Source organism: Alosa pseudoharengus, unplaced genomic scaffold, assembly GCF_046254945.1.
Source record: "Alosa pseudoharengus isolate Yale_2024_CS ecotype anadromous, Long Island Sound unplaced genomic scaffold, YU_APseudo_1.1 YU_APseudo_1.1_scf_16, whole genome shotgun sequence".
Taxonomy (NCBI): Eukaryota; Metazoa; Chordata; class Actinopteri; order Clupeiformes; family Clupeidae; genus Alosa; species Alosa pseudoharengus.
In genome coordinates, this window is record NW_027468630.1 from 5,440,041 (window position 1) to 5,460,835 (window position 20,795).

At 45.6% G+C, this 20,795-nt stretch overlaps 1 protein-coding gene across 12 annotated transcripts in view; it reads left to right on the top strand.

The window, feature by feature from the left end:
• Positions 1-20,795, top strand: part of myo9aa (myosin IXAa) — a 102,613-nt gene that overhangs the window by 22,049 nt on the left and 59,769 nt on the right. The gene's annotated exons all lie outside the window — the stretch shown is intronic.

The following is a 20,795-nucleotide window of genomic DNA, read 5'->3' on the forward strand; positions in this document are numbered from 1 at the left end:
TAAACCTTGTCAAGTAGTAATCTTGAGTATCCAGGGCATCTATCCAGTAGCCTCTTAAAAGAGCCAGGACACGCTACAATACAATTCAGCCTATTACTTGCTTGATCAAGCAATTATTCAAGTGAATATGTTTACAGTGCTGAGATTTCAACAACTTGTTTTGCAGTCTTGAAAGCATGCCAGACAAGTATCAGGTGACAAAAGTCACTTCCCTCTAGATCTTGTCTCTGCACCTACGATGCCATTCATTCCATTAGTTCCTTGCCACTTGTCAACAGATGGCTGGAACGTCTGAACCTGTTGTGGTAACACAGATACTGTAATTACTGTGGCCAAGAGGCCCACACTTCTGGCTCCGCTTGTGACGCAAGCTGTAGTATTTTAGACTCTGTTGGCCAAACATTATCACTTTGGTTACTTGTAAGGGTTGAGATATTGAGATATCTGTGCTTGGTTTACAATAACAAAAAGGAACAAATGACCGAGGTCTCCAGAACCACGCTGAGCTGTTTGAATAGTGCACTGAGCACTTTCAGTTGTAACTAGTATTGTTTGACTTTTGGTTTATGCATTCCATGTATGCCAAAGCACTCGCATGAAGCCAGCCAAGATTCCAGATTAGGTTAATTGAACGCTTGTTGATTTTTGAGTGCAGATGTTTTGTGTCCAGTTTTGTAACTGGGGTCAATCCTGTTCAAATATCTAATTCAACATGACTAGTAGAATTTGAACAGGTTTAGGTTAAGCTGTTCTTTATGAACAACGCCTGTGAGTCCTGTACTTTTATTTAAGTCATAGCCTAAAAATTTAGCATAAGCATAAAAAGCTGCCCCTTTGTAGTCCTGCTTGGGAATGTTGGCCTGGACTGTTGTGAAAAGCTAATATTTAAGCGTGCAAGTTAATGTCCAACCAGTTGGCCCTATTGAGTGGTTTTTGAGTGCAGAGGAACAACTTTAATTGTTTGCTCAGAGAGATAGACCATCACAGATTACCGACAGTGCAGTAGCTGTGAACCACTAACACTACAGGAAGCCCAGGTAGCAGAGTGATCCATCTTGGTAATCACAGACCTTCCTTTAAAGCTCTCAGTACTTGTGTCCCACAATTTTGTGTAAGACTCCCATTTTCGGCTCTGTAGATTGACATGTTAAAAAACAGTGTTTTAAAAAGCTTAGGGAAAGGGGAGGATCATGAAGTGTATTAGCGAAGTTTGTTTAAAGAAAATCTTTCTTTTTTTAATTTTTTTCTCTCTCTTGTGAAATTCCCTTTTAAAAAGCTTCGTTTGGAATGTTTTTGTCTGTTCCGTGCAGCAACAATGAGGGAGCTAAGATTTGCTGTGATTTCGCTCTTGGGAAAATCGAGCTTTCATGGCCTTTAATCTAAATTGCAAACACCATTAATTTAAATGGCCAAAGCTACGTAATCCCCACAGGCATATGCGACTGATGTGAGTTAGATACCAGAGTCCATAGAGCGGCCTTTCAGGATAAGTGATCAGAATAGATGGTCTGGATGGGGAAAGAAATGGTGTGGAGGCTTTTTAATAATTGAAGAAGCCTGTGTTATTGTGAACGGTGTGACATTAAATTGGGTTTTCTTCTGGTACAAAAAAGGACTCTTTCCAGGCTTTCCTGTTTGCAGTGGTTCTGCAACACGGCCAAACTGGTTTGTATGGTCTCGGTGAAACTGCTCAAGCCCTAGGTCCTCCGTTCTAGTCCATTACAATAATTCAGGAATGCTAAGTGGCATGCGTTGTGAAAGATGCCAATGTATACAGTACATTGCGCAATCCAGTGTGGTTGTGGTAGCAGGCTCAGTATTAGTCACTGAAGGTTCATTATACCTGCTGTATCCAAGGGATTCCAAAGTAAGTCTTGGGCTTTCGACTAGTAGCAGTAGTAAAGAAGACTGTACTCTTCCGTTTTTAAAAATTGAATTTTGAAGGTGTCCTTAACTTAACAATTATATGACTATGGGTGTGCGTCATAGCAGCTTCTACCAGCTGGATTTCTGCCAAGTGTGCTGTGGCAACCTCATGCTAAATGTGACTCGCCCTGTCTCTTGAGTGTTTTGAATTAATTAGAGTTTTGACTAATGACTGAAGCATTGCCAACTTGTGAACCTCAACCTACATACATTCTTTAGTGTGGGGGCAGTTTCAGTGGTATTCTTTGTGACATATTTGCACCCGTGTAGGATTCCATATCACTGCTATTGCTTTACCAGAGATTCCTGGAAAAGAAAACTCAGTACACAGGCAGTGCACAGGTTGAGCACAGTTTAATTAAACATTTTGGTTCTGTGTTTTGTCAGGCGTGAAGGCACATCCTGACCACTGCAGCTTTGATTTTTTGACTTGGCTGCTAGCCTGAAACCTCATCATAGATGACTATAAATTATAATAATCATATCAGACAATGTCAATTGCAATAAAGCACTCTCAAGGTAACGCCTGCCAAGGATAATTACCTCAGTAATGATAAAAGTGCTTTGAAATGTTGAGCCTTTCAGTTGTTCTATTGAAATGGTGACTGAACACTACTCATTTTTTTCCCCTACAGTATTTATCCTAGCAAGACAAGCCTTGTAGCCTTGTTTTCAAAGCCAGGTATCAGGCAATAAGCATTCTCTCTCTTTCTTTCTCTCTCTCTCTTTCTCAATGCTGTGGCTATCTACTATATTCTGCTGCTACATGTAGGTGGCTATTGCTATCAGCTATCTGCAACATTCTGAGGTGGTAGGATTTGATACCAGTCATGCTGTAATTTAGATGTCTGCTCAGTCTTTTGTGCATACTAGGTTGAAAGCATGGCAGCTGAAGGTAGCGTCTGTCCACATCAGGGCCACAAGGCCTTTCCCAGAGCCAGTAGATATCTCTGTTCAAGCCACACATCACAAACTGGATGACCCCAAACAAATAGGCTAGCGTCCACCGGTGAGCTGAAAGCGTTAAGGAGTGCATACAGTGTAGTAAGACAGTTTGCTTCAGGCTCATTTTTTGCTCCTTAGCTCATAGCACGTAAGTTTAGGCGCATATGTTGTAAATCCCGGATCAGAAACTCCTACACGTAGAGGGTTTATGAACATGAGCCCTGAATTCCATTAACGCTTTGACTATGCCAAGGGACATGTTCCTTTTTGGTGGAGTTGTTTGGAGCAGTGCGAGTTGCATTTGGCAAGTCAGATGACTCGGAGATAAATCAGCCCGCGTTTTCCACAAAACAATGAACAAAAGTTTCATTCATCGACACTTCGCTGGATGTCACTTAGTCATTTTCAGAGAGAGAGAGAGAGAGAAAGAGAAAGCTGGTTGTTGGCGAAAGCTGGTTGCAGACGGTTTTACGGGTGTTCCTCCAGCTCATCTGTCCCCCTCATCAGCCACCTCCTCAGGGGCTGGAATGCCCCCAGGGTGGGTCGAGCACTCCTCTCTGATGGGGATGAGGCTTACTGAGTTGTCCAGGGGGGGAAGGGGTGGTGGGATGGAGTAGAGTGGATCTTGCTTTCAGTTTTTAGTTTGGCTCTTTCTCGGCTTCTCGTTAAGGCCCCTCTCGCTTGGTGGGGGCCAACAGAAACATTCCTCCCAGAGCCATCATTGAGTCGGCTGGGGTCTGGAGCATGACTTGGCCATCTCCAGCTTCTAACGCCCCCCACCCCCCCAACCGCCACTTCAGCCTCATCACGGTATTGCAAACTCAGACTGCCCCACCAGCCTGTAATGAATCTTTAATACCAACTGTCATTAGTGCTAATGCGCTAGCTGGATTACTGTGAATTACAGTCTCTTCAGGGGTGGGTCGGTAGAGATTGGGGGATTTGCTGTACATGGAAAGTGGTGTTTTCTTTCTCTTGGCAGGGATGGATCGGGATTGATTAAGGCCAGGGTTGTTTCACTGGCACCATCTGAACTGCTGTTTACTGCAAACGTGTTAAAAACGAGAGGTGCTGAGAGTCTGGCAGTTTCTAAACGGAGAGCAGTTAAATGGGGTGTAAACTCCACAATCCTGCCTTTATCTTCCTCTTTGTCCGATCTCAGAACCAGCCAGGGTATGACGCACGTCTAAATCTGTATTGTTTATGATAACAGTGTAAAATACCAACGTTAATTATACATTAGCCTAGATGAACCACAGCAAATCTTAACTTCCCCAGAGGAGAGCTTAAAAGGAGTTAACCTGAAGGGATGACATAAGCCATACATATTTTAAAAGGATACTAAACAAGTCTTTGTGCATTACATAAGGTTTTCTTTAGACTTTTACTGTTTTGGTGGTGCTCACCTTTTTTTACGAGTGGGCTGCAGCTCAGTATTTCTCAGTACATCTTCATGGCTGTGTTCGAATCTTCAGTTTCCCCCAACTGTGCTCCCTGATAGTAGCCTGGGTGCCATTCCGAACTTAGTCCCGCCCCACGGGAAGTTCGGTCTGGCATTGCTCCATTGTGGGGCAAGTATGCTCGCCCTAAATCGGGCGGACCAATCAAATCAGGCTTTTTACGATGATGGACAGGTGAGCAACAGCGCCTGGTCTATCACGTCATCTGAGCACGCTTAGATTAGGCTTATGTTTGAAACAAAAACGCTGTGGCTAGAAGGATACATGGCTTTTAAGACCCCATATGGAAAATTCATATTATTTAATGAGTTTGTATCACTGAAAACGATTATTTCTGAAAACTTTGGCCAAAGTTGAGATGTGGGAAAACTGGTGGTTTCACTTTCATCAAGGGAAAACAGCGCTGTTGCATTGCGACATGTTCCCTCGTTCATTTGAAATCTCTGACTGACCACCTGTTCGAGGGATTTGCGACAGCCTTTCCCAGCTGTTTAACATGTTTGTAGCATATCACATAATTATTTTTAAAAGGAGCAGAAGGATGGTTTGTGTGTTTTCTTCCTACACCTCACAGTAAGCTATTTTGTTGCTCTGATTGGTTAGGTCTATCCAATTGAGTGCAGAGGCATTCCCCCCCTGTATCGGTTGAAACACACCCCATAATTACGTCCCAATGGAGCAGTATCAGACTCGTATTCTGACTAGAATTTGAGTAGGCCTATGACAACGTCAGGCTACCCTGGGAAGCTGGCCTCAGGAAATGAAGCAGTCTTCATTTAATCGAGCGCCACTAATGCAGGAGTAATGAAATAATTAGATGGGAACACTTTGGGCCCTGATTTCAGCCATGCTCATCCTCCTCTCCTGTCTAGCTTTTTTTGTCAGGGTCAGGGGACTATCAGAGCCGCTATTTTCTTACTTAATCAACGTCTGTAACCAGTTTTAGCACATCCTCTGTAATCCCCGGGTATGTAGGGAGAGAAAAATGTATCTATCAAGGCATGCCTCCACTTCTCTACCAGCCTTGCTCTGCAGATTATTTTTGTTGTTGGTAGGGATGTACGGATACCAATACCAGTATCGGGTGGATGCAGTGCTTATACTCATGCTCATATATTCATAGCAATTCTCCAATACCACTTCATCACAACATTGCTTTAAACTCAAAGTTGCGGTTGTAGGCTATTTGTTTACATAGTGGGTTTGTTTATTTTTTGGTTGTAAATAGTCTCCTTTTTTTAATTTCCTATTGTTTATATTTTATATTGTAGCTACCAGTGTGCATATGATAAAAGCAAAATCCATTGCACTCTTTTGTTATTTTTAAGATAGAAATACTGCTTTATTAAGTACTTGTATCGGTACACAGAATCAGCAGGTACACATGTAAGTACCGGTACTCATACCTGTGCGGTATACTACGAAGCACGTTAGACATATCTAGGCTATGTAGACATCTCGAGGCTTGACAAAGCCTTGACTCAGGGGTATACGTTAAGTGATACTACGATTGCAGTTATGTGATATATTTGTCAAACTAGGCTTTCAGCTCAGATCTGTGCGCGTTCTCGGTGTTGGGATGACTTTGGCCAATCGTGTAACGCGGAGACGCACAAGACCGCCTCTATTTAAAAACAATTACTTCCGCATTCATGAGCGATAGCTTAATTGATGCATCCCTCGCTAGTCTGCGAATCTTTCTTATCAGTGAAATGATGTGCTATTTAAGCATGAGGCTCGTAAGTATGGCTGTGGCGAGCTGACCTCTGTAGGATTCCTTGACGGGATTCTGCTGCTCTCTGGTTTGGGGCTGCCTTCTTCCAGGACCTGTTGCATGCCATGACTCCCCGTCGCCTGGCCTAGATCTTCTTGTTTGATGCGAGTTCATTTTGGCTCTGCGCTCTGGCCAGCCGGATTCCCTTTCTCTCAGAGTCTCTCTCTCTCTCTCTCTCTCTCTCTCTCTCTCTCTCTCTCTCTCTCTCTCTCTCTCTCTTTTATCTCTGTGGCTTCCGCTTTCTCACATAGATGAGAATTCCCCTAGAGGTCCTGTCGTGGTGTGGTGAGGAGGAAGATGAGCATGAGGCTCTTTCCTTTATCCTATTGATGTCGGGGTGGTGGTCACATGTTTGTTTGTGTAATTTCCTCTTGCATTTCTCTGTATCAGTGTCATGACACCTTTCCTGCATTCTTCGTTGTTGAGTACCAAGCAAGATATGTATGCAACAACCTCCTTCTCACGCCTGCACACACACACACACACACACACACACACACACACACACACTCTGACTCACACCAGAGGAAGCCCTAATCTTCAGTGTTCTGTGCCAAAAAAAATCAACTCTGCTGCCACTGTCTAGATTGGTAACTAGGCTGTTGCAAAAGCTAGCAAAGGAAGGAAGCCTCTGGCTCTAGGTTGACTTCCCTGGACAAAGGCCTTCACAATAGCCTACCGACCCTGTCTGCAACTGCCTACAACTGTACATTCACAGATCTTATGAAGTGATGTTGATATTCACAATTAGCTGCCTACTTGGAAAGCGATAAATGTCTTCAGAGAAAAAGGGGGGGACAAAAGATGTGTGGTCTTTCCATCACTCCCACACTGGTTTGAAAGGAGAGGCTGTTGCTGCATGATAAGCTCTCACTCTGCCAAAACTCGGCACTCCTCCACAGCCTCAGTTCCAGTGTAATGGATGGAACACTGGCTCAGTGCTCAGTGAAGGTGGGGTTTCCCATGAACGAACACATTTGACATTTGAGAGTCCTACTGCTGCAGAACTGCAGAGACAATCCGACAAACAAATGAATCAAATGACATCATATTGCCAAGTGTTCTGTAATCTGCTTTCAGGTGTTGAGCTTTGGTAATGATCCATTGCGTATCCTCCCTCTATGTACTATGGTCTGGCTCTCCTGTTTTGCACATCAATGCATCATGATTTAATACACTGACTCCTTTCATTCTATGAATTATATGTTTTTAAAACATATTTAAAATAGTTTTTTTTAAATCGATTATTTTACTTTTACCAAGGTGCCAAAGAAAAAAGATTTAAATGATTTATTTGCTCATGTATGCCAGAGCAAAAAGCCTCTTTCTCTCCACTTAACTGACCCCCCCCCTCCTCTCTTCCTCTCGTCCAATCCCTCCTCTCCCTGGCTATGACACAATAATGTCTCTGTGTTTGATTGGGGCCCTGAGGCCTGGCCACGTGTGCACCACGGGTGAACTCAGATGCCCCATGGACATCCCTCTCCGCTGGCCCAGCCCAGCACCTGACCCCCTGCGCCGCATGGCGACCCAAATGCCCAGTCAGACACACACACACACACACACACACACACACACACACACACACACACACACACACACACACACACACACACCGCTGTCTCCTTCAGTAACAGCAGCAGGAGCAGCAGTGCAGCGCTAGTCCAGTCCAGCCTGTGCTCATGTCCAGCCTGTGCTCATGTCCAGCCTGCTGCCGCTGTAGTTTATAGAATATGCATGAGTGGAGTGCACTGGGCGCACACTGACTCACCTGCTAAGCCAGTGTGGGTTTCATCTCTTTTGTGCTTTTCTGTCCTCTGGATAAACAAGTCTGGGAAATGGATGCTTTTCTGTCCTCTGGATAAACAAGTCTGGGAAATGGATGCTTTGTTACTCTTGCTTTGCTCTCTGTAGCTCTTTCCTGTTTTAAACTACAGTTTGTACGGGACGGTAGACTTATTGTTTGACACATATTATTACGATGCTAAAGGCTTGTACATATGTCTTTGTCTAGAGAGATTAGGAGATACAGATTTTAACAGGTTCTTGCATGCAAGCATACTCTCTCACACTGACACACTCACACATTTAAACAAGCAAACAATCAAACACACTCGTACACACAACCATCCGCACGTGTGTATACAGAGGTACACACACCCAATGCGCACCCATTCCTTGTTTCTAGCCAATAACAGGAATGTTTGCAGATGTAGGCACCGTAGCTACTGAGAATTGTGACTGAGGTGAGACGTGGACACGGTCAGAAACCTCAGGGCCGTAAAGGACTCTCATGGGTGGCCCTGTCTGTGCCCTGCGTCTCCCTCGCGTGTCTTGCTGCTTCTCGCGTCTGACAGTGAAGGCCCTGCAGGTCCACTCCCCTGTGACCTCCGTGCTCTGCTCCCCTCCACGCTCCCTTGATCTCCCCTCTCCGCCACTCAGGAACACTCTCTCAGGAATTTGTCGTCTGATGCTCGGCAGCTGGCCGCTGTCTACCTGTTTTCGTTTGGGTCCTGGACACACTCCGGCTTGGTTTTTGTATGGACTCACAACTGTATTGGCTCAGATATGTAGCATCTCTCTCTCTCTCTCTCTCTCTCTCTCTCTCTCCTTCCTCCCTCCCTCCCCATCTCCATCTCCATCCTTCTGTTTAGCTTTTGTCGTTGAGTGTTTGGACTGCATTGTGTTGGCCGTCTGTGACCGGGTGCAGATGAGCGTCACCACCGTGTCAGGGAATAAAATACAGTGTCCATGCTGGAATGCTGCCCGCGGTGTTGTGAAATGACTTCTTCGCATATCCAACCCATTGGCTTAGAGGAAGGGCAGAATCGGCCGCTCCAGACCAAAGGCTAGAACAGGTGGTGTTTCAGCCTTCTGAGGCGTTACCCGTTCCGCTTCTCCCTCCTTCACGTGGGTGGAGAATGCACTGTTGCCACTCTGTATGGTCACTGCATATTAAAGGCTACATATTTGGTCATAGTAGGGGTAGTTTATATCAGTTTTGTGCTTCTCCATACGCTTACCTTGGTTATATTTTAGTTTATTTGTGTAATTTCAGCTTCAACTTCAGTGAAGGATTGTTATCCTTGTAGTGGCCTGTGGAATTTGGAATTTGCTTGGTCTATTTATGGAATAGAATGTGAATTGAAATATAACTGAGTGCTTTGTCTGACATTTTTTTTATGTTTGCATTCCTTTTTTTTTTTGCCCTTCTCTGACATTTCCATATTTTTCCGATTGTCCCACCCATCGCCATGGCGACCAGCGCTGGAGTCACTGCGGGGTCACCGGGCTGGCTGGCTTTGGGAATCTCTTTGTTTGGCTCGCAAGTTTCGGGGCTCCTCCGCGGGGTCTCTCTCTCTCTCTCTCTCTCTCTCTCTCTCTCTCTCTCTCTCTCTCTCTCTCTCGTGCTCTCTCGCTCTCCTGGAAGCCCTCTCACCCTGAAGGCATTCCTTCAGCCCACTCACTGATCAGGCTTAAGCTCATTCCAGTCATGTGACCGGTGTCAGGGTTGCGCAGCCAGCGAGACCACCTGTTCTCTGTGCCTGCTGCCCCCGCCTCTGCTGCTGCCTAGCTAGCTAGCTAGCCGCTAATGCGGACAGACAGACCCCCACAGGGCCGAGGTTTGATTAAAGATTATGTCGCGCCTCCAAAGAAAATTGCTCACTTGGACGCATTATTTAACAGCAAGACAATTAAATCCGTTCAATTCAATTTGAGTGTGAATGTGTCCTCACCTTGACTAACTGAACGGGGATATTTTGAGCTGATCGAGCCAGTCAATAATAGTGATGTTTTAGTGTCCACCACAATATCTGCACAGCTCTAGCCACAGAGCTTTATCAGTTCTCACTACCTTTATGGAGGTGTACAGTATGTTAATTATATCCTTCTGAGAACTGTGAGGTCAGGAGAAAAGGGAAGTATTGTGCAGTATGCTTTCTGATCATTTTGCTGCTACAGATTACAAGAAGCAGTTGCAGCAGGCCGGTCTGATCAGACAGCATTGCTAGTCGTCTGATCTGCAAGTCTCATGCAAGTGTCTCTCTCTCTCTCTTTCTTTCTTTCTTTCTTTCTTTCTTTCTTTCTTTCTCTCTCTCTCTCTCTCCTCTCTCTTTCTCCCTCTCTCTCTCTCACTCCCCTCTCTTTCTCCCTCTCTCTCTCACTCTCTCTCTCTTTCTCCCTCTCTCTCTCTCTCCCCCCTCTCTCTCTCTCTTTCTCCCTCTCTCTCTCTCCCTCTCCCTCCCTCTATCTCTCTCTCTCCCCCTCTCTCTCTCTCTTTCTCCCTCTCTCTCTCTCACTCTCCCTCCCTCTATCTCTCTCTCTCTCTCTCTCTCTCTCTCTCTCTCTGAGAAGGTTAAACAGAGAGGACCCTTTGCCCCTCCCAGATCTCAGCAGTGATCTCTCTGCTAGGGCAGACTGTCAGTGTGAAACATGCACCATCCTCGGGTCTGTTTACTTAAAAATGTCAAGTGTGGGCTGATTTCATCTACACGGAATGTGTTACATCGCCTTATAAATGAGCTCCTTAATGCAGGGTTCATCAATAGTATTGCATGCTGGAAAAGGTCATAAGGGTGGAATATCAAAATGATGTTAACATCTGAGCTGGAGCGCACATAGACATTTAGTGCATGTTTAGATAGCTTTCTGTGCTAAATCAAATTGTAAGGCTTAACTCATTTGATTCCATTTGAGAGGATCTCCCCAACATTAAAGCATGGATGTAGATGACTCCATCTGTTCAATTTTTGACTGGATTAAGTCATGATATGCAACTGTCCAGGCAAAACTATATGGACAAACAAAACTAGGTATTATAAAATATGGTACACTTGACACCAGTATTGATTGTTTGTCCTAAACTCATTGTCAGGCTTAAGATTACCTTTAAAACTAGACTAAAAGCCCTTTCTCAAAGTCTCCATTGAAGGTCACTTTTAGTCCAGGACCAGGCTTTAATCCATATAAGGGAAACTGGCCCATTATGGGTTGTATTTCCAGTGTGGTAATAAGCATGTGGTGTACTTCTATGTGGAGCACCATCACACTCCTCTTCTGCTGTATTTGTATCCTACTAAACTACTGTTTAGCGCCCCTTGAACTTGGCCATTCCAGGCCTTCATAGTTAGTAATGAATGGTCTTTTCTGACCAGCACCGTCAGGTCAGCCCTTACAACTGACTAACTTCCAAGGTATGGGTAGTAGTTTCAGCCCGGACAAACACTTGGCAATATGGCAGCCAACAACGCAAGAAGAGCCAATCTCAAGCAAGGCCTCAATCTCTCTTGTGTACTCCCTTGGCATTTTCAGCCTGCGTGACATTTCTATGGTCTGTGTTTCTTCAGAGGAATGTGGTTGGTTTGTTTATCACTACACAACCACTCCCCTCTCCCTGACAAACCTTGACTTGACTCTTTGGTGAAAGGCTGTGTCTTCTCACCAAGCTGGGTTGGGTCATCAATTATGGATGGCGGAAAAAAAGCTTTGAAACGGAACAGGAACTGACATTTAGGCTATGTAAACTGTAGATGATGACACAAAGCGATCAGTATGCTGTTGTGAGCCCAAGTTCAGCATAGCCCTCGCTACCTATAACAGCCTCAACATTTCTAAATGTTAATTGATTCTCACAGTTCTTTGTGCCTCAGTCTCTGTTTTATTGAAATGTATGGGAATTGGCAATGCAAGTACAGTACATTCCTGCTGTTTTGAGATCCGTATTGAATCCATAGGATTTGCGCGGTTCATATGGATGTGTTTTTATCATTGTGTAAAACACGATCAGCTCCGTGGCTATTGGACACATTTGTTTCCTCTGCCAGGATCCCACCCCAGTGGATGGTGGGAAAGAGGAGGCCCACACCACCCCAAGCAACAATGAACTGATCTACAATAATAATTATCAATATCTTTGTGCTGTTTCCACAAGGCTGACTCTTGGCCTTACAAATACAGGGGGAAGAGGTGGTTTATGTTAGAGCTGGTCAGGAATTCCTGATGAATCTCAAGCCTCAACCACTGGTGGTCGAGTTTCCTCTGTCGTTGTGGAATTTGAGAGTGGACTACAGTCCTTTTATGATTTCACTTATGGCAGAGTTTCCTTCTCCTTGTCCTCCTCATCTTCCTCCCCCTCCCCCCAACTGACATTCTTAACACAGTGGCCTCCAGCAAAAACTGAGGCGCATGAACAACTGTTTAGCGTGTGAGTGTGAGAAAGGAAAACAAGGTTGGGCAGTTAATCTCGCTTCTTGTTTTGTTGTATCGGGGGCTTGCCGGCCAGAAAAGCTCCAGCAATAAAATTGTGAAAGCCAGCTCTTTTGTGGGTAAATATAGATCGCTAATCCTTGTTTACCACCCTATTGTTTCAGAGGCTTGTTTTATTATAGCGTACGTGTTTTTCATCGGCTGTATGGAAAAGCAAGAAGGCCTGCTGACTCTACCCGTCACCTACACTGAAGAGAGAGAGAGAGAGTGTGTGTGTGTGAGTGTTTGTTTGTATTTCACTGTGCACAGTAACATTCCGAGTAGCAGCGCACCAATCTCTTAAGTGTCAGTGGGGGAGAGACTGCACAAATTCCAGGATGTTTTCTTTTTCCCCTTCGTCCTCCTTTCCACCTCTCCCTCTCTGTCTGCCTCTCTCCCTCTCTCTCTCTCCCTCTCTCTCTCTCTCCCTCTCTCTCTCTCTCTCTCTCTGTCTCTCTCTCTCTACTTCCCTGACTCCCTTTGTAGCCACAGCAGTACATTCCTTCGTAGGCGACTGGGAAGCTCCTCTCCTCTCTGGCTGCGACAGCCGCATATCCTCCACTTCCAGCCCTGTCTGGGCACCCTTCCTCTTCCTGTCCCTGTTGGGCCAGGGCCTGCCCCCGCCCCCCGCCACCCCCTCGCTGCCTGTCAGGAACCCGAGCCTCCCGGCCGTCCCTCGCTCTCTGTTTTAATACGGATGTCCTTACGAGCGCGCCGATTCCTGTCAAACAGACGAGCGCGCCACGGTTAGCCTCTAGTAACCCCAAGTGTGGGAGACTTACTGTAAGGATTGTCAGGTGGAAAATTGGGTTTTAAGAGTACCTTGGCAAGCCAAGTGAGTTCAAAGTTGTGAAGTGTTTTACATGTAGTATCCCCATGCCTTTCCATCGAAATAAATAAATAAAAAAAACGTGGGCTGTTAAACTTCACATTTGGAATCTTATTATTGGCACTTACTATAATTTCCTTCAAATACTCAAAATATATTATGACATTTTAAAGACAGATGTTGATTTTTTTGGAGGCCTCATTGAGAAAATTGTCAGCATGTCTTTGAAACAGTGATATTGTTCCTATGCTTGTGTTTGTTTTTTGTATACTATATTAACAACTGCCACGAATGGAAAGTGTTTATTTTTGGTCCGTCCAGAATTAAACTCCAGCTCACAATATTGTATCTATTAACATGGAAAAGGAAGGATTGGCTCTGGCTAAAGGCTGGCTTCCTGAGCAATAGCCACCAGAGTAATGTTGTTTAGATAGTCTCGCCCTATCCCTGTTAGAGAGACAGCTCTTTGGCTACCAGCAGTGAGTGTATTCACAGTTTTTATTAAGCCATATGCCTTGTTGATTGGCAGTTAATACCTCATGGAGGGTGTTGTGTAGCCAGAGAAGGTGATGTCAGAGGAGAGCAAAGTAGGGGAAACAGTGTGTTGACTCCGCTCTTGTGAGCGAGCACGCTTATCTGTTTATCCTGTGATAGGCCTTCACGTGATGGCAGAGAGAGGGAGAGGAGGGGGGCACATTTGCCTAGCGATTGCGAACACTTCCTACAGACGCTGAAGTACACTGGAGGTGTTGTGCCTGCTCGGGGTTTGCACGGAAGCTTCGCAGAGGTCTGCTACAGCTTACAGAGGAACAGCAGGACCATGGGCAGCTGGCCTGCTCCTTCCCAAAAAAATATCACCACAGTCAAAAACATACTGCCCATTCATACCTACATAAACAAAACTCTCTTAATAAACATGAATTGCCAAGCACAAAAAAGCCAAAACAAATACAACAAACACTGAAAGCAGTGGAAAAATGAATTGGATGGCTTTCGGTAGCGGTGAACATTGTTACTATAGTAGTCTTTCCAGCATCTGGGTTTTCACTTCCTTGTGAGTGGAATGTGGCGTGGTGAACGTGTCTTTTAGCATGCATGTTCAGAGCAGCCTCACGATGACCCATTCATACAGTTGACCAAGTACAAACAACACTGTGTAAATGAAACCATCAGCTTTTGTTATTCTTTGTTAATTTCCTGCTTTGATGCAGAAATGTGGCCATTTTAATTAATTGGTGTAAGTTCTCTCTCGGTGTCATGACAAACCCACAATTATCTGCAGAATGTGCTGGTTCGAGGCGTTTTAATCACCACATTTTTTCACCCCGGCTGAAGACTCTGAACTCTGGTGACACTGGCAGGGTCGAGGTCAACCCCTGCTGGAAAATTTTCACCAAAGGGCTGAAAGTGGGATGCAAAACGGCCGCTTCATCATGGGTTGCTGGCCACAGGCGAAAAAATGCGAGTGCTTCTCTAACCATGGAGCCCACCTCTTGAGTGAATAATGTTTGAGTTTATTCAAAGGTTAAATAAGGCTAAATGCACTGGAAAATGGTGGTTATGGAAGCATGAGATCAGTTTTGTTACCTCATTTTACAAGGCCACTGTGATTCATCATTACTCTCATTTTTATTGTAGTTGAATATATTGTATGTTGTTAAAAAATATTTTAAAAAAAAGTAAAAGTATTATTGTAAAAGTATTCTCATTAATGAAAGAATAAAGAACAAATAGTACTGAAAGTACTACTTTATAATACTGAATCTGGTGTGCATAAAATGTTAAGTATCTTGCTTATATGACCAACAGATACGGAAGATTTTCTGCTTGTATCCATCATGGATTACTGTATTGGCCTTGTGTAATACAAACCCGTGTATTCGTTTGCAGCGGTTGGCTTCCCGTATATGGAGCAGCAATGCACATCTGTTGTCTCTGAGGACACTGTGTTCTGGCCACTGCTATTGTGTGGATGGGGTTCAGGGAGAGATTGCCACTGAAGAATCATCACCAGTTTACTCTTCTTGGCGTCCGCCAATGGCAATTGAGGCTTACAGTGCGTGGTGGGGGAGTGCATTGACTGGCTGTCGGTCAGATCTCCAGTGACATCATTCACCTCTTTTTTTTTTTTTTTGCAGCAGGCCATTATCTGCAGCCTCTAAACTGAAAAATAATTTGTGTGTCTGTCAGCTGCCAAGCGCATATATTCTTTTTATTACCCCCCCCCACCACCACCACCCTCTTATTCCCCTGCCTGTTGCAACAGCCCCAGTCCCAGTAGTGTGCAGCAGCAGCTGCAGGGGTTGGCCTCCGAGGCGCAGTCTGTCTGGGCTGTAATCTGGCCACTGCACGGAGAGAAGGGAGACGGGGGTCAGTAGGTTTGGGCAAATGCCTTGGCACCCTGCCCTGTCCTCGCACAACACTCTGCCATGGTAATGACATGCCAGCGGCACGGTGCCTCCTCTTCGGTAATTCGGCACCGGGGCGAGACGAGGCCACGCCACACCACACCACGCCGCACCACACCGCACCCAGTCGGGGAGGGTGGTTATTCAGAGGCAGCATGAGACGAGCAAGAGGAGATCCCTCCAGGTCACTCTGGCGTATGGAGGCTGCTGTCTCTCTTTCTGTCTCCCGCCTCCTCCCCCCTCCAACTGGAGCTGTCAGGAGCCAGAAACCTGCTTGGCTTCGCTCAATGCTTGGAAGAGCTCTGGATGTCTTACTGCCAAGATATGCTTCCCCCATTTTGACAGGCTTTCTGAAAAACTGAATAGCAGTTTACTGTCTTGGTTGTGTGTGTGTTGGGTCTTCTATGTGTGTGTGTCTCTGAGAGAGTGTGAGTCTGACAGAGTGAGTGTGTGTGTATCTTTTTTCAAAATATTTTCCCTTTCAAAAAAAAAAACATTAGTCGTTCTCTAAACAACATCCGCTTCAACCATCACCACAACAACAAAGCTTAGACAGCTTTCCCTCCCACTCACTCACTCACTCCCTCACTCACTCCCTCGAATATTGTCCTGTTGGGTTTATCCATTATCATTGATGTGTTGGAATCGCATGAGTGCGTGTTGACCTGGATTGCGGTCCTGTAGCTGTCCTCTCTGGTCACCCTCATGATCAATATGGCTGTTGGCTGGTGCCATGTGACAGCCCAGAGAGCGTGTCTGTCCAGAGGCAAGGTTAACCTCCCCCTTTTAAACCATTAGAAACCACAAGCCGCTCGGCCTCATGCACAAATAGCTGCACTGGAGGGATGTGGTCTATTATTTCCCCCAGTTGCTGTTGCATCCTGTGAGAAAAACATCAAAGGCTGTTCATGTATGCTCATGTTGATATAGGTGTTGCAGCCCACTATACCAACCTTTAAAACCAACCATCGAATTTACTGACTGCTGTAGGCTAGTATTTTTCTGGAAATACTTTAATAGATTGTAGTTTTTTTCAGTAAGGTAAGGCTTGTGGTGTTCTGCTAGTGCATTGGGGGTTTTGTATGGCTCTATTGAAAAAGCAACAACTTATAATTCCAATCAAGAAAGGAACGTAGGAAGGAAAATACCTTTAAGCCTATGGCATAGAATCTGGCACAAAGTTTGACTTTCAGGAAGGTGCTCTTACAAGCTCCTTCATCATGTCCAATAACAACATGAACTACATTTTGCCTCTCTATTCTTAGAATGGTTGCAAGACTTTTTTCCCTCTGCCTTCCTTGTCCTACATCCTCCGCACACTTTCAGAATGTGACTTTGCAAAAGTGCTGCATGTGAAAATGTGACCTAAATGCTTTGCCATGTACTGTATATAATGACCCTGCTAAGGCCGCTTGCATACTGTAAATGGAAGTCAGGAGAGGGCTTTAAAGTTTAGTTTAGTTTAGTTTAGTTTAGTCGTTAAAACTCCCTTCCTGCATTTTTCTCAGTGCAAGCTCAAGCTTAGCTTTCTGCAAGGCTCCATAATTATGGCATTAGCCAAAAAGGTCAGGCAGTCAGCTGAGCCGTCAGTTTGAAGTGAAGTCGTCACCTGGAAAGAAGGCAAACAACCGCCACCACCACCGCTGCTGCTTGACATGCAAATCTTTTATACGTCGCCTGCGTTGCTATCCCAGGCAGCATAGTTTTCCAAGTTCCTGTGCGGCGGTTATCAGATTAGGCGCGGGGTTGGGAGAAGAATACTGTCAGTTAGGTGGGGTCACGACCGCACACAATAGGCCAGTGTGTTGTGTGTTTCCCTACGCGGGTTTAGTGAAGTCGGTGGGTGACCGGAGGGGACTGGCTGAGCTTGGTGGCGAATGCTGATTGACTTGACTGGTCGCTGAAGGTGTGTGTGTGTGTGTGTGTGTGTGTGTGTGTGTGTGTGTGTGTGTGTGTGTGTGTGTGTGTGTGTGTGTGTGTGTGTGTGTGTGTGTGTGTGTGTGTGTGTGTGTGTGTGTGTGTGTGTGTGGCTGTGGTGCCGGATCGATGACTCGTCTGAAAGGCCCTCTTTCTTCCTCAGCTGCTCCCTTTAAGGCTGGTGTTGTATGGGAAGCTACAGCGTCGCCTGCATTTGACTGGGCTGCTGTCTACAAGTGCTGTTAGTGGCTGCCTTCTGCTCGTGTGCTCAAATGAATTATGAGGCATCAGACAGTGTTTTTCAAGCTTCTTTCCCTCCCACCATTTTTACACCTTTTGACACCTTTGTGAGATCTCAACCTGTTCACTGATTTGATGACAGGTTTAGATACCACAGTTGTCACCTAAACCAGTGTCACAGCATGTTTTGAGTACTGAAGTATATCAAGAGGCTAAAAGGTGTTACTACCTGTGTCTTTCGCTGTCAAGTGTGCTACATTTCTATTCACGTTATTCAAGTGTGCTACATTTCTATCCAGAGGCTAAAAGGTGTTACTACCTGTGTCTTTCGCTGTCAAGTGTGCTACATTTCTATTCACGGTCATGGTGGTCTATGTCCTGTGTGAAAAGCTTGTTCATGGGAAATGAAACCCCTAAAATGAAGGTAGCATTTTGCTATCCTGTTGTCTTCCAAATGCCTCAGCTGAGGCAGGGGGCGACCGCAGAGAAGAACAGTATTTTGCTTCGTTTTTTGCTTTGTATTTTTTTCACAAAACAGGTTTTCTTCTGGCCTTTTCTGCCACAGAAGCACACAAGCTAGCCTTGCTCTGGTTACACTGCTGTGAAGAAACACTACGCCATTGTTTGCTCCGGAATGCGCCGGGTACTTTGTGGCCAAAAAAAGGATCCTCTCGCTTCAAACCTGACCCTCATCATTGTTGTGCCATTCATGGTCCGGCCAGGTTCTCCCTCCCCTCCCTTTCGTGTGCCGTCGCAACCGCTAGGATCAAGGGAAGGAGAGGCTCGCTCTCCTCACAAATGGATGGGGTCTTGAAGGGGTTTTTATTTTTTTGTATTTTTTTTTATTGAGTGTTGGCCTGTTGAATGAGCTGGACAGTACCAGTGAAACCCAACCTCGCTCTCACTTAAGAAACTAAATACTCTTACATAAGTGGTCAAAAGTTCAAACCAAATCAAATGTTATTGGACTCAGTCCTGTGTGAGAGGGAGAAGGGGTGAGAAAGAGAGAGAGGGGGAGAATGAAAGAGAGAAAGAAAGAAAAAAGAAAGAGAGTATTTATTTATAATATAACTTTAACAGTGAAGGGAGGGCGGAAGAGGGTGGGGACTTGTTTCTGTTAGTGAAGTGGATAATCCAGGATGTGGGGGTCCCAGCGTGGTGAGAAAATGACCTTGCATTAGTGCTGCTTGGAAAAAGCCGCCATGAAGTCATGGTGACTGGCTGAACTGTGACCGCGCGGGTCATTTGGTACTTACTGTACGCAGTCCAGTCCGGCAGCTCCCGTCGCAGAGTGCTGCGAAGAGTTGACAAGGCAGAGCTTTGTCTGGCTGGGGGGGGGGGCCTTCGTGTGCATCGCATGATTGAGGATTTCTTGGTGCTAAAAACTGAGGCTTCTTGCTCAACTAGTGTCAGTGACAAGGTGCCTAGTGTTCTTTTGCCACACACACACACACACACACACACACACACACACACACACACACACACATACACACAGACAGAGTTACAAAGAGTTACACAGTTATAAGCACATGGTCAACAGCCTAACTCAGGCTTCAGATTATTCCAGTTTTTTAAATCTTTACGCACCCTGTTCCCTCTGTCAGCATCTGCTTTTGGGGGAGCGTAGAGCCGACCAGTAAACATCCTCTCCTTTCAACGGCAACCCCTGGCAGGGGAATTCTTCACTCATCCAACATGTCAGGGGGAAGACTTCAAACGAGACGAGACGACCACCTACAATTTAGGGATCCATGGAAACCTCCATGCACCTGCTCTCAAATACACAGACATGCATCCAAACACACTCGCATACAAACAAACAAACACACACACACACACACACACACACACACACACACACACACACACACACACACACACAGACACACACACACGCATAAGCACACACACACACACACACACACACACAAGTGGCAATCTTAACCAATCAGGACTATTACAGGCTTGCTTAAGGATGAGCTGGCGAGACCATCAGTAACAGCAGTCTGTTTCATATTTAATGGAATGGGCTGGCAAACAAGAGCTGGATGCTTATTGATTTCATGTGGGGTTCACATTTGTTCCCTCCTGTCACACACGCACTTACACACACACACACACACACACACACACACACACACACACATGCTCACACACACACACACACATGCTCACACACACACACACATGCACACACACACACAAACATGCACACACACACACACACACACACACACACACACACACACACACACACACACACACACACACACACACAGGTATGAAACATTTATGTCTCACTCGTGGCTGAAACACAATGCCTCAAAAGGGGCCTCGTAGGCTCCCAAACGGATTACAGTGTGCAGTTCAGTCACCCAGAGTTTGAGTCGATATTCTCCTCTCCCTTTCCCTTCTCCATAGTATGCTCACTCAGTCGCTTCTTTTTGGAATAAATCAGATTTTGGCAGCACTTCCTGAAGAGGCACTCAGCGTGTGCCTTTCTAACAGTGAGCGTCCGACTGATATGATTGATTGCCCTCGCCTCCAGGGTGATCACCACGGATTCGACGCGTGGAACGCACACGGGTGTGATCGCGTGGAGAGGTTTCTCCTCACGCCGTGGGGCCTCTAAACACCACATAAATCACATGGTTAACAAACCATCGAACGCACCCTAATTTGCACTAAGAGCACTAATTTGATATTGGAATGTAATGCAGTGCTGAGAGGCAGAGAATAGAGAGAGAGCGCGCGCACACACAATCATACTCTGGGCCTTTTAGCTGTGGAACTCAATCACTCCTTGCATCTTGTCTGTGTTATTCCTTGGGGCTGATGCGCTCTCACCCTTTTAGAACATGACATGGTCAGTGTTCTGGGCTCCGGGGGTGTGGCAGGAAGTGAGTCACAGGCCTTTTCATCAGAGGTTCCAGCAGGAAGGGCGACTCTCTCTACTCCAGTGGTCAATGCCTCGTTGCTCACCAACAGTGAGTGACAGTGGCAGGAAATGCTTTGTCTTCTGCTCGTAGTCGTGCGTCAGTGGACAC